The sequence below is a fragment of the Balaenoptera physalus genome, assembly GCF_965194825.1.
Source record: "Balaenoptera physalus genome assembly, chromosome: 9".
Classification (NCBI taxonomy): Eukaryota; Metazoa; Chordata; class Mammalia; order Artiodactyla; family Balaenopteridae; genus Balaenoptera; species Balaenoptera physalus.
This window is the reverse complement of record NC_138888.1, coordinates 90670659-90683361: the sequence shown is the minus strand read 5'-3', so window position 1 is coordinate 90683361 and position 12703 is coordinate 90670659. Positions and strand designations below refer to the sequence as shown.

Sequence of the window (12703 nt, the reverse complement as noted above, 5' to 3'; positions counted from 1 at the left end):
AACACAGGGTGACAAAGGCTGAGAAGCAATATCCCCCAAGGCAATCCCAATATCCAGATGCGAATTAGCCTCTCGGGTGATGATTCCACCAGAGACTGCTGCAGGCGCTGTGGGTGTGAAGAGCTGGAAAGGTGCCATGTTCTGATGACTAATCAGGGGAGTCACTAACTCCTTTGAGCCTCAGTTTCCTCATCTGTGAAATGGACGCAGCATGAAGTTGTCTCGGGGATTAATGAAATAATGCATTGAATGGGTTAATATAACTGCCTGACACATAATAAGACTCAAGGAATGTTAGCGATTACCTTTTAAAATCATATGAAAAGCTGGAGGTAAAGTTACATGAGATTTGTGGAAATACTCTATAAACCCAATAACACTGTTAATGTCAATTATTATCAAACACTTTCTGGTCTCTGTAAAATGCCACAGTTCCAGGTACAGTTTTCTGTGTGCACAGAAAATACCCAGTCGCTGAAGGCTGATCACTCAGCTTGTTAAGGCTTCATTATTCTCGCAGCCCTGACCCGCAATGGAAAGAAACAAAAATCCTCCTTTTCCCCCTCTATAAATGGAAATTACTTTTCAAGAGGCCACTTCCTTTTGAGTGAGAAGTGGAAGTACTTGGGTAGGGGTCTTTGTAATGAATAAAGTGTATGAAAACTAAGAACATTTATGCACATCGTAAGAAAGTTTTAATAGAGTAATCTGCAAGGATCTTTAGAATTTTTTGTTCAGGTGGTCAGTTTCTAGCTATACACTAGAATTTCAAATATCCACGGAAACAGGCCTTGCGAAATAATCCACTGTGTGACTATTCCGCAGCAGGCCGGGCATGGAGCTTCTAGAAGCAGCGGTGGGCCCTCTCTCTGTATACATAGGCTCTGGTGAACAGTTTTCTCACGTGAGCAGGAGCTCTGTGAATGTATCCTTCTCCACAGCTCTTGTTTCCTCGTCTAGACTCTAGAAGGAAGAAGGTGACACCTTCAGCCTAAGTCTGGCAGGTTGGGGCCCAGCAGGGTGGGATCCAGACACCTGAAGAGTTTAGCATCCTTCCCGAAGGGGCTAACTGCCTGCCAAGGTGCCCAGAACATGCCGGAAGAGACTGCTCTAAGGCACCGTGGGCACTTGATATGTGAGCAGCACCCAGCACCCCCAAACCCCCCAGATAACTCTGCTCACTTGGTCAGCAGCGCCCGGATACTCCAGCCCCTAGTCCTCCCGCAGGTGTGTGGGCAGAGCACGAACTCAGAAACAAGAGCCCCTGCTCACGCCCTCCTGCTCCCTGCTTTCTTCTCTCGTCTCCTATCCTGTCCACCCCCCTCCACCTTCCTCGCTCTCTTTCTCTCTTTCCCCCAAAGAAAATGTCTTACCCATGATAACACTTTCCGGTCTACAAGGCAATTTTACAATTGCCCTGACACATGGGCTTGGGAGCCCAGAGAGGATTCTGTGTTTCAATCTAGCTCAGGACTCACCAGCATGTGCCCTTGGGCACATAAAAGTCAGCTAAGAATACCTACCTCACAAAATTGTCGGGAAGACTAAATATTCTAATAATGTATTAGAGAATTTTCCACTGGGATTGGCATGGAGAAAGTACTCATTTAGTAGCAGCTATTAGTATTAGGTCCCTCTAAGTTAGGGGCTAATAGCACCATTTTACATAAGAGCAAACTAAGGCATAAAGGGAGGATGGGATTGCCCAAGGCCATTCAATTAATAAGAAACAGAACTCAACTGAACCTAAGGCACACGACTCCCTGGACACTTTTTACCAACACAAGAAATGTATCTCTTAGTAACACAGATAATGATTCTGTGAGATTGGCTTTATTTTTCTGGCTCTAGCGGCCAAGAACTGACATGATTCCCACCATCCTACAGTGGTCGGGAAATTATGGTCTGATTTGAACAATTCATAGCTTTACACAAGAATATATGTATATATGTATTATACATATATGTGTGTATATTTGTATATTAAACCACAATTTTTTTGTCTAAGAAAACTGTAGGTAGGTTAGGGATAGAAAATCTGCAGTGACATTCAGGGGACATTCAAGAACAAAGCACAGACCATTCAATGATGGGAGAGGAGAGAGAAAACAAATTCAGCCTCCATGTGATTCCAACTTTGCTGCAGCGTTGCTGAGTCAGGGTTTTCATTTCTTCAAAGAAATGTTTGCTGTAGCTCTTATATTTCACAAGCCAGCTTGTGCTCAGTGTTTCATAAATTCAAAATAAGAATACACACATTTTTAAGATGCAAGAACACACAATAATACTGAATAGTGCTGAGAAAGCACCATCATTTGGTACAGTATAGTTGATGTATAGGAAAAGAACTTTTCCGAATACAGTTTGGATAGTTATTATCTTAGAACTTGAGAAAATACACATAAACAAAGACATTATCAAAAATAATCATGTTGAGAAATCAGAAAACTTTACTAGAACCTAAATAAAACACTCACAAATAAAAACTACCTTTTATTACAACCTGCCTGCAAACTAGATGGACAACTGCTTTCAGGTTAAAATCAGGAGCCCTTTAAAATGCATTAATTAATACTGGACCCATTTGAAAACCCCAAAATGTAGAAGCTGGGGGAGGGGAGTTGCAAATAGTTTCCTGGATCCTCTGGAACCGCCCCATGAACTCTCGATCCTGGGTATTCTTATACTCTGACTTCCTAGAGCTGCCCAGGTCTTAGCGCCTTATAAGGAGAGGAAGGCCTGGGAAATCCAAAGGCATCTCCATGGAATCACTGTATAAATGAGTCATTTCACTCAAAGTACATAGAATTTTATTTCCTATAATCAATATACTTCTAGTATCTAGTATTAAATATACCTTTTTTTAAAATTAAGACTTTAGTTTTTTCAGAGCAGTTTTAGATTCACAGCAAAACTGAGCAGAAAGTACAGAGATTTTCCCATCTACCTTCTGCCCCCCACACGCACAGCCTCCCCCATTACTAACATCCCCACCAGAGTGGTGCATCTGTTACAATCGATGAACCTACAGTGACACATCACAATCACCCTAAGTCCATAGTTTGCACTACAGTTCACTCTAGGTGTTGCACGTTCTCTGGGTTTGGACAAGCATATAATGATATGTATCCACCATCACAGTATCGTACAGAGTATTTCCACTGCCCTAAAAATCCTCTGTGCTCTGCCTATTGATCCTTCTCCCTCCCTCTCCCCACCTCAACCCCTGGCAACCACTGATCTTTTCACTGTCTCCATGGTTTTGCCCTTTCCAGAACATCATATAGTTGGAATCGTGCAGTATGTAGCCTTTTCAGAATGGCTTCTTTCACTTGGTCATATGCATTTAAGTTTCTTCCATGTATTTTCATGAGTCAGTAGCTCATCTCTTTTAGCACCAAATAATATTCCATTGTCTGGATATGCCACATTTTATTTATCCATTCGCCTACTGAAGGATAATAATATACTTTTAATCACAAACAGTGCAAATAATATGGAAGTAGGATGCAATGTATAAACTCTCAGAGTTTTAGAGTCTAAGAGTTAAATCATTTCAGAGTAGAAAGCTAGGAGGAGATAGGTTTAAATCTTGGCTTTACTACTTATGAGCTTTGCACTCTTGCACAAAACATTTATCCTCTACGGGCCTTTATTTACTCAGTTATGATATAAGGATAATAAGACATACCTCCAAAGTGCTATGAAGAATGGATAAAACCACATGCATAAAAACTCACAGCTGAACAGACAGCCAGAGTTCTGTAAATGGTGGTTGAATTTGAATCTGAATTGAATCTGAAGCCAGATGTGTCCAGTTCTTGACAGCAAATACAGGTGGCTTCCAGTTCCCTCCCTGCCCTCACCCCACCCTGAATCCCTGGAGTCACATTCAGAGAATAGGGGGTTTTCAATTCATCTGAGTGATCTTTCCTTCAGAAGATCTCAAAATTCTTAGACGTAACTTCATTCTCAGAAAGTAAAGAATCACATATTTTCTTTGAAAGCACCAGTTTCCAAACATGAGGGGGTTTTATTTATTTTATTTTGTTTTGAGGAAGACAATCTTTATTAAACTGAAATTTTATTTTGAAGCACGATATCTATAAAATCAGTAAAATCTGTGTGTACACGATGGTGAAGGCTTGTGAGTTTGGAACGGGGTAGGGTCTGGCCTCCAGCCAGCTTGTCTTCTCTCCAATGACCAACCTCCTCTACATTCCCCCAAACCCCCCAGATAACTCCCAGAAATCCCTAGGATGGTTTGAAAACTTCTGTTCTAAAGGGACAAATAAGCCTTCTCATTCTAGGGTAGGAGAGCTGCCAGGAATATTCTGCTACAGCAATCATGACCGTGATCCTGTTCTTTCATCAGTCAGATGAAAATATATGTAATCCTGGTAAAATCCGGACATTAAATACCAATGGGGTCACCATCTATTGAGAAGTCACAGCCAAATAGAGATCTGCCCCCTTATTTCATTTCAAATTCTTGTGATCTTTAAAACTATCTTGGGTCAGTTAATTAACAAAGGCTTAAAGTGGGATTTATTTCAACCTGACTTGTTAGCCCATCCTTAGTATTGGTTTGGTGATGAGTGAAATAAATGAAGGTCAAATAGGGTATTTCTGATTTGGGCACAAGAGAGCAAAACTGGATGGGAATGTAAGTTGGTACAGCCACTATGGAAAACAGTATGGAGGTTCCTTAAAAAACTAAAAATAGAGTTTCCATATGATCCAGCAATCCCACTCCTGGGCATATATCTGGAAAAAACTATAATTTGAAAAGATACATGCACCACTATGTTCATAGCAGCACTATTCACAATAGCCACAACATGGAAGCAACCTAAATATCCATCGACAGATGAATGGATAAAGAGGAAGTGGTACATATATACAATGGAATACTACTCAGCCATAAAAAAGAATGAAATAATGACATTTGCAGCAACATGGATGGACCCAGAGATTATCATACTAAGTGAAGTAAGCCAGAAAGAGAAAGACAAATACCATATGATATCATTTATACGTGGAATCTAAACTACGGCACAAATGAACTTATCTATGAAACAGAAACAGACTCACAGACATAGAGAACAGACTTGTGGTTGCCCAGGGGGGGAGGTGGGGTGGAGGAGGGAAGGATTGGGAGTTGGGGATTAGCAGATGCAAACTATTATATATAGAATGGATAACAACAAGGTCCTACTGTATAGCACAGGGAACTATATTCAATATCCTGTGATAAACTATAATGGAAAAGGAATATGAAAAAGAATGGATATATATGTATAACTGAATCACTTTGCTATACAGCAGAAATTAACACAACATTGTAAATCAACTATACTTCAATTAAAAAAAAAGAGAGAGCAGAACTGCCAGGTTCAATACTCTGCAGGTTTAAATTCATCTAATGGTTAGTACCTAGTGGCAGACGTCCTCCAGAAGGCTATAAAGACAGACGCAATCCATTTGGGTCTAAATTGAGCAAAGTAGGCACAGTGACATAAGAGTATATTATAGACGAGGCCTTGCCCTGGTATTGAGTATACTTCAATCTCCCAAGCAGAAGGAATAAAGAAAGTACCATGCTTTAATTTGGTGGCTATTTATACATCTTCATAATTACAGTTGTGAAAGCAATGTCTTTTGTAAGGGAGTTTGGGCTAAAAGCATAGTTGTAAGAATCTGGATAATAGCTTTCCAGTAGCTATTTGTATTTCTCTTCACATTGACTATTGGCAGTAACTTTAGACTTTATTTACAGAAATGTGCTCCATGCTGTTTAATCTAAGATTACTTCATTTCAGGAAGGAGAAAGACCCTCTTTACTTGGTTGGAAGCAGACAGAGGCTATCTGCACGATTCCTCTGTAGCCCCAAACATTTTCCGCAGGGCCACGCGTAACTCACAAACCCTTTTAACTATCAAGTAAAAGTGACTACACAGCACTTTGCAACTTAAGCTCTTCTTTTAAATAATACATATTACTATTTTCAGTCATAAATTCACTTTCATGCAAACCCTACTTATAAAAGCTAAGTGTTAATGATACACAAGCTGCAGTATTTTCTACATAGCCTGTTATCCATTAATAGAGCTTGCTTCACTCTCTTGGAAAATGGGCCTTTTCAAATCAGTGAGTGGCTCTAATCTAATTAGATCAGTCTGGATTTTTTACACTCTGCTCTTTTTTTTTTGCCCTTTTCCATCTTATACTTAAACTAAAGAGATTTATTTAGTCCCAGACTTTGTGTTTGCTCTTGGAGAGATGCAAGAAAAATTTCCTGGAAGCATCACGTTTTCCTAGTTGTGAACTGGAGAGAAACAGTGTGTGTGGGGCTGTGAGACACCGAGCGGGCAACTAGGAAACAGAACCTGCCGCTCAGCGTTATGGCTAAAGATTTGGAAGTGCCAATATTCTGGTCTGAACGGGTGGCTGAGTTTCATAAATATCCCTACTGTTGTGTGATTAGCCACAGAAAGGAGAAACTATGAGTCACGGAAATGCAAGCAAATTAAAACGAACAGATAAATGAAAACCCAGAAAAAAACAAAACTGTGATTCAGTGCCGTATGCAGGAATAAAATGCTGTGTCGTTGCCAGTGGCCACAAATCACACTCCAATGCCTGCTGGAGAGTTTAGGAATTCACAGGACCGGACTCAGATTCAAGATGGAAGACCGAGCACATGCGTCAGCCTACCTTACCTCCTCTTGTGTCCTACTGAAATGGGAGAAAAGTTATTCGTTTTTTAAATGAACCTATAACTGTGCTGGCAAGAAAGGAATCAAGCAGAAGAACAGAAAGTCTGAAGGAAACAGGAAGAGAGAAAGCAAATATGGTCAAATGAACAAAGAAAACGAAGTAGTGAAAACGGCACTTCAAAACTACAGCGCTCAATGAAACTTCAAGATTTAGGTTAACTAATGAAACCAAAAGGGGACCCTGTACGGCTACCGGATACAAATACTTCAGTCCCCTTCCACCACCCTGCCATTTCTTGTTTGTAGGAAATAGGCTTCATTCAACCTTCTTGACCTTCCCTGAGTTCCAAAGATTCAAATAGTTGCTAATCAGGGAAGGGAGGGGATGCAGAAACAAAGGAGGAACAATCAAGAAACTACAGGGCAGGGATTAAAGCAGGATCCTGGTTCCTCCTCAAGGAATATACATAACACTACCTTTGAGTTCTGCTGCAGAACTAAGGCCCCCAACACAGGTGGAGGTTGGCAACTTAAGGGTGAGCACAAGATTCCTGGAGCACTGCCCTGTTACCACCAACCAATCAGAAGAAAGTCACACACCCTGCAGCCCTCATCCCAAATTTTGCCTATAAAAACTTCTTTCCCAGAACCATCGGGAAGTTTGGGGTTTTTGAGTTTGAGTCACCCATTCTCCCTGCTTGGCCCTGCAGTAAACCTTCCTCTGCTCCAAATTTCAAAGTGTCAGTTTATTTGGCCTCACTGTGCATCGGACACATGAACTTTGTAACACTAATACAAAAAGCACGAATGAGACCTGGGGCACTCATCAAGGTAATTAATACAAAGCTGAAGGCAGAACAGCTGAGCCAGCTGGCCCCTTGAAATTTCCAGAATTATAATGGCTAACATTTACCGAGGACTTACAAAGAGCCAGTTGCTCACTGAATCTTCATAATAACTATTTGAAGTAGGTATTATTTTTATCCTTATTAGTTAAATAAAGAAACTGAGGCACAGAGAGTTTAAGCTCCGTATTTACAGTCACATGGCTAGTAAATGATCAAACAGGAACTCAAACGCAGGAACGGTTTGCAGAAAACACCTTTCTAATAGCCGTGTTATACTATACTGCCACAGAAGGCCAGCTAAAAACTGTTCCTTTGTGAAATTGGGGGTTTTCAGATTCAGCATGGCAGACAGAGCCTCCCAAGAGGTAACAGCAACAAAATTTTTAGTATTCATTTCTTCAGTGAAAAGCAAACAATGCATCCATAGGACCGAGGACACCTGAAAGACGGAAGTCAAACGGGATCAGATTAAAGAAGCAAAGCACAAACCAAAGCAGATGCAAAAAAGGACTACTGGGAAAGAACAAACAAACAAAAAGGAGGCCAAGAGTGCTTGAAGCCCAGATTCAGCAGCTACTGGAGAGAGGAATGGGTCTTAGGGCAGCTAAGAGACAAGTGCCCCACCCTGCCCTTGGGCAATGCTGGTGAGCAACAGAAATGGTGACCCCGATGAGAATTATGTCTGTGGGCACTTGGGTCATGGACACAGAGCGAAACCCTGGGTAAAAGTGTTAGGGAACCGTTGACTGAAACCGCGGCCTTGGCCGGGCATGATGAGAACCACTTGCATGAGCTGTCTCACAACAGGAGGGCCCCATAAGGAACATGGTGCTACCGCCGCAATTAACCAGGAGAATTCGGGAGGGGCCAAAAGGAGGGAGGAGACGGCAGCCCAAATGTCCTACCAACCTCCCAGAATCCTCTGTGCTGGAATCCATCTTGGCTGAGAGATGCAAGTGCCACCAGGAAGGACCCTGAGTCAGACCAAATATGGGCACAGGCAAGATGATTGGCCAGAGACAACCCAGAAAGCTAACCCCGTTAGCATAAACCCAGAGACTGCGAGCCACATGGCAGAGCAGTTCTCCTGGGTTCCCTTATCCCCCTGCTCTCTGCCCTGGCGCCCCTTCCCAATAAAGTCTCTTGCTTTGTTAGCACGTGTGTCTCCTCGGACAATTCATTTCTGAGTTTTAGACAAGAGCCCACTCTTGGACCCTGGAAGGGGTCCCCCTTCCGGTAACAAAAGGAGGGGAAATGGGTATCTGCTAACCCAGAAAACTGGAGGAGGGGCAGATGTGCTTATATAAATATAGGCACATCTGCCCCTCCTCCAGTCACCAGAGAATACAAGTCATCAGACAGCACATGTGACCCTCTTCCAAAAGCAGGTTCCACAGACAGGCTGACAGGGAAGCTGGAACACAAAGAAGAATGCAAAACCAGGAGTCACCAATACTTTGATGTAGAACAGCACCAAATATAACAAATGGAAGCACTTGCATCCTGAGGAAATGCAGCAAACAGAATAAACCTTTAAGATGGGTTAAATAATATCCTCAAAGACATAAAAGTGAGTATGACATCCATAAAGTGAATCAAGTATAGATCTTGAAAACTAAAAATGGTTACTGACTTAGTGTACCTGAGACTAAAACAGAGTCTCCAGACTGGGAGAAACAAGATTCAGCTGAGGGACGGGTTACCATATGAATAACAGAGAAGTGAGTGAAAGTCTAGGTGCATACAAATCTTGAGACCCACTGCCCTGTTCCCAGGAGGATCCCAGAATGTTTTCAGGAATGGTTCACCCTCCAGACAACACACCAGGAGATTCTCTGGGAAATTAGAACAGCCCCAAAGAACAGACCAAGGAATTAAACTGCCTGATCAATGGCACTAAAAAGCCCCTTAATTAAATGAGCTTAGAACCAGAAATCAATATATATCTGAGGAAAGGAACGATCAAAGCCACATCCAGAATGAATAAAGTTGGAGGAAACAGTCTGTTTTAAAGAAAACTTTAAAAAATACTGTCATTAATATTCTTCCAGAAATAAAAGAAAATATATTCATAAAATAAGATTAGGATGCTTTTAATAAGGAGCATTCAGAGCAAAAAGAGATCTTAAAATTAGATATATGATGGATAAATATTAGAATGCTGGGAACAAAGAGAAATTCTAAAAACTTTCAGAGGGTAAAAACAGTTGTGGGCAAAAAAAAAAAAAAAAATCAAAACTGCATCAGCCTTCTCGAAGGCAAAAGTGGAAACTTGAAGAGAATGGAGCAATGCCTTCAAAAATTCTGCGGGAAATGGATTCCAACACAGAATTAATTTCAAATCCAGCTAATCATCAATTAAGTATGAGGGTAGAATAAAGATGTTTTCAGAAATGTAAGGTGTCAAAACGTGTATCCCATGCACTGTTTCTCAGGAAGCTTCTGGAGGAGATGTTCCTCCAGAATGAGTACATGAAACAAGTCAATGAGATTCTGGAACAGGAAATTCAACGCAAGTGAGGTGAGGAAATTCCCAAAGTGATGGTGAAAGGAGACCCTAGCTAGGCAACAAGCCTGGGAAGAGATAGGTCCAAATGAGAGAAGTTCAGAAATTTCCAGTAGAGAATTCTCCAAAGATATAAAATTGATGGTGTCCCACATGCACTCAAATATATGTATAAAGGATATTTAAACAATTTGCAGAAAGTTTGGGTATAAATTAAAGATAAATGTATTTTAAAAACTTAAATGAAAAAGGAACAACTGCAGTGAGAGCAAAAAGATGTGCAATAGTTTTAAATAAAGTTACCATGGTCATAATCATAAAAATATAATATTGATCTAAGCAAAATTATGTATAAGTTCCTCAGAAAGACAGGAGGAATGGAAGCCTGCTTGCAGAATTAATAAAAAATGATAAATCTTCAATTTCCATAATAAAAGATCAATAGGTAGTTCTCAAAACTAAAAACAAACAAAAAACAAGAAAAATTGGCAGTAAAACATGTTATTTAATACGCTTTTTAGAGCTACTTGGCTCTTAATCAACAGCAACAATTTGGAGGGAATCATGAATTACTTTAATAAAAAATAAATTTTTAAAGACTCACATCTACCTACAAAGAAATGAGAAATAAAACTGGCAACACTAGGTACTAGAATACCAAGTTGTAACATTGTCAAAGGTCAAGGGAAAACAATTTTCAACCTAGAAATTTATACCTATGTGAGCTGTCAAATATGGTGAGAATAAAATAAAAAGTTTTCAGCTATATATGGATTCAGAAAGTTTATATTCAGGCATCTCATATGAAAACTTCAGCAAAAGAAAAAGAAATGCAAGAAAGAAAATGACATGAGAATCAAGAAACCATGGTAACTGAATATTACCTAAAAGATGAAAAGAAAACTGAAGATGCAAATTCATTGTTCTTTGGCAATTGGGATATTCTTTTCCCAGTAGTTACAGTTCAGAGACACAGTATGACAGTTTTTTTAAGAGCAAAAAGAAAACTTGGCAATGAAGAATATTTTAATACTGTAATTGTTACTTTTATTTGGGGTTAAATTTAAAAAATCAATCTACAGATAAATCAGAGAATGCTGATTTCTAGTTAAAGATCATACTGTAAATGTCATAAACTTTGACCATAAAAAATAAGAATAAAACTTTTTTTAAAAGCAGGAAATTGAAGGGATTGCAGTTGAGGTACATATATACTAAGTTCCTCATCTTCCATAGTTGAGAATTAAAAGGTGCCATCTAAATTGTGAATTATGAACTATGAATCATAAATATTTTATTTAAATTATAAAGGAAAGCAACAAAAGATATAAACAAAAGCAGTTAAAAGTAGTACTAGTACTCCCTTTGAGAAAGGGAATTAGTGGTAGGGACAGATGACAAGTATTATTTTTCATTTTATATATGTTTTCCTTATGGTTTGAGTATTTTTACTATGCTGCTATGGTCTGAATGTCTGTATCCCCACCCCCCACCCCCAATTCCTATGTTGAAATCGTAACCCTTAAAGGTGATGGTATTAGTAGGTGGGGACTTCAGGAGGTCAACAGGTCATGAGGGTGGAGCCCCCATGAATGGGATTAGCGCTCTTACAAAAGAGACCCCGCAGAGCTCCCTAGCCCCTTTGGCCACGTGAGGACACAGTGAGAAGTCTGAGACCCAGAAAGGGCCCTCACCAGACCATAACCACACCGTGGTCTTGGACTTCCAGCTTCCAGAACTGTGAGAAATAAATTTCTATTGTTTATAAACTACCCAGTCTGTGGTATTTTGTTATAGCATCCTGAATGGACTAAGACATATACCTAAATAAAAATTTAACTTTTATAAAAGACTAGCTTAAAATGAGAAAATAAAATGAAGATGGGCCTTCACCACAGGGAATTGGTAGCATCTCCTCCAATAGGTGGTAATGTGTCCACGCAATGGAATCCTGGCAGATGCTGGAAGGACAGAAGGGGGACTGAAGTCCCTCAGAAAAGGATGTCCACAATGTGATGTTGGTGAAAATGTTTTCCATTCATTTACTCAAAATTAATCAAGGGACTCTTATGGGCCTAGAACTGTACTGGGTGTACACTGGAGAATAATAGTTCTTACGGTACTGACAGTCTGGTGGGGAAGATAAACTTAGAAATAAATGTATAGTTACATTAGGACTTCTGTACAGAGACTGAGTCCTAAGCAAAGGCCTCGCAGTGGCAGAAAGTAAATACGTAATATGATCAGTGTGTGTTAAAATATTATATAAATATAAAAGTATGAATTATGGATGTAGGTAGAAAAAAGACCAGAAAGATGTACACCAAGAGGTCAGAATAAGGAACAGTAGGTGGAGGAGGGGAAAGAGTTTCATTTTGTACTTCCTTATTTTATAATTTAAACATTAAAAATAACACAAATTCCTGGTTAAAATAAGCAGAACTCAGTTAAGAAAGTGGACATCTGAGCAATATGCTATTCATCACTTCTGGAGGAAAAAATTAAAACATTCTTTCCATGGATAGAAAGTTGTTAGCATTATTCTCCTACCAAAAGGAAGAATGCTATTATTTAGCCAACAGGGCTTTCTGGAGCATTAATTTAGAGTCCTTTAAGAGTATTGAATTAC

General features: G+C 39.8%; 1 protein-coding gene across 1 annotated transcript in view; it reads right to left on the bottom strand.

Moving 5' to 3' along the window:
- The window catches only part of UBE3D (ubiquitin protein ligase E3D), a 292261-nt gene that overhangs the window by 12157 nt on the left and 267401 nt on the right, over positions 1-12703 (bottom strand). The gene's annotated exons all lie outside the window — the stretch shown is intronic.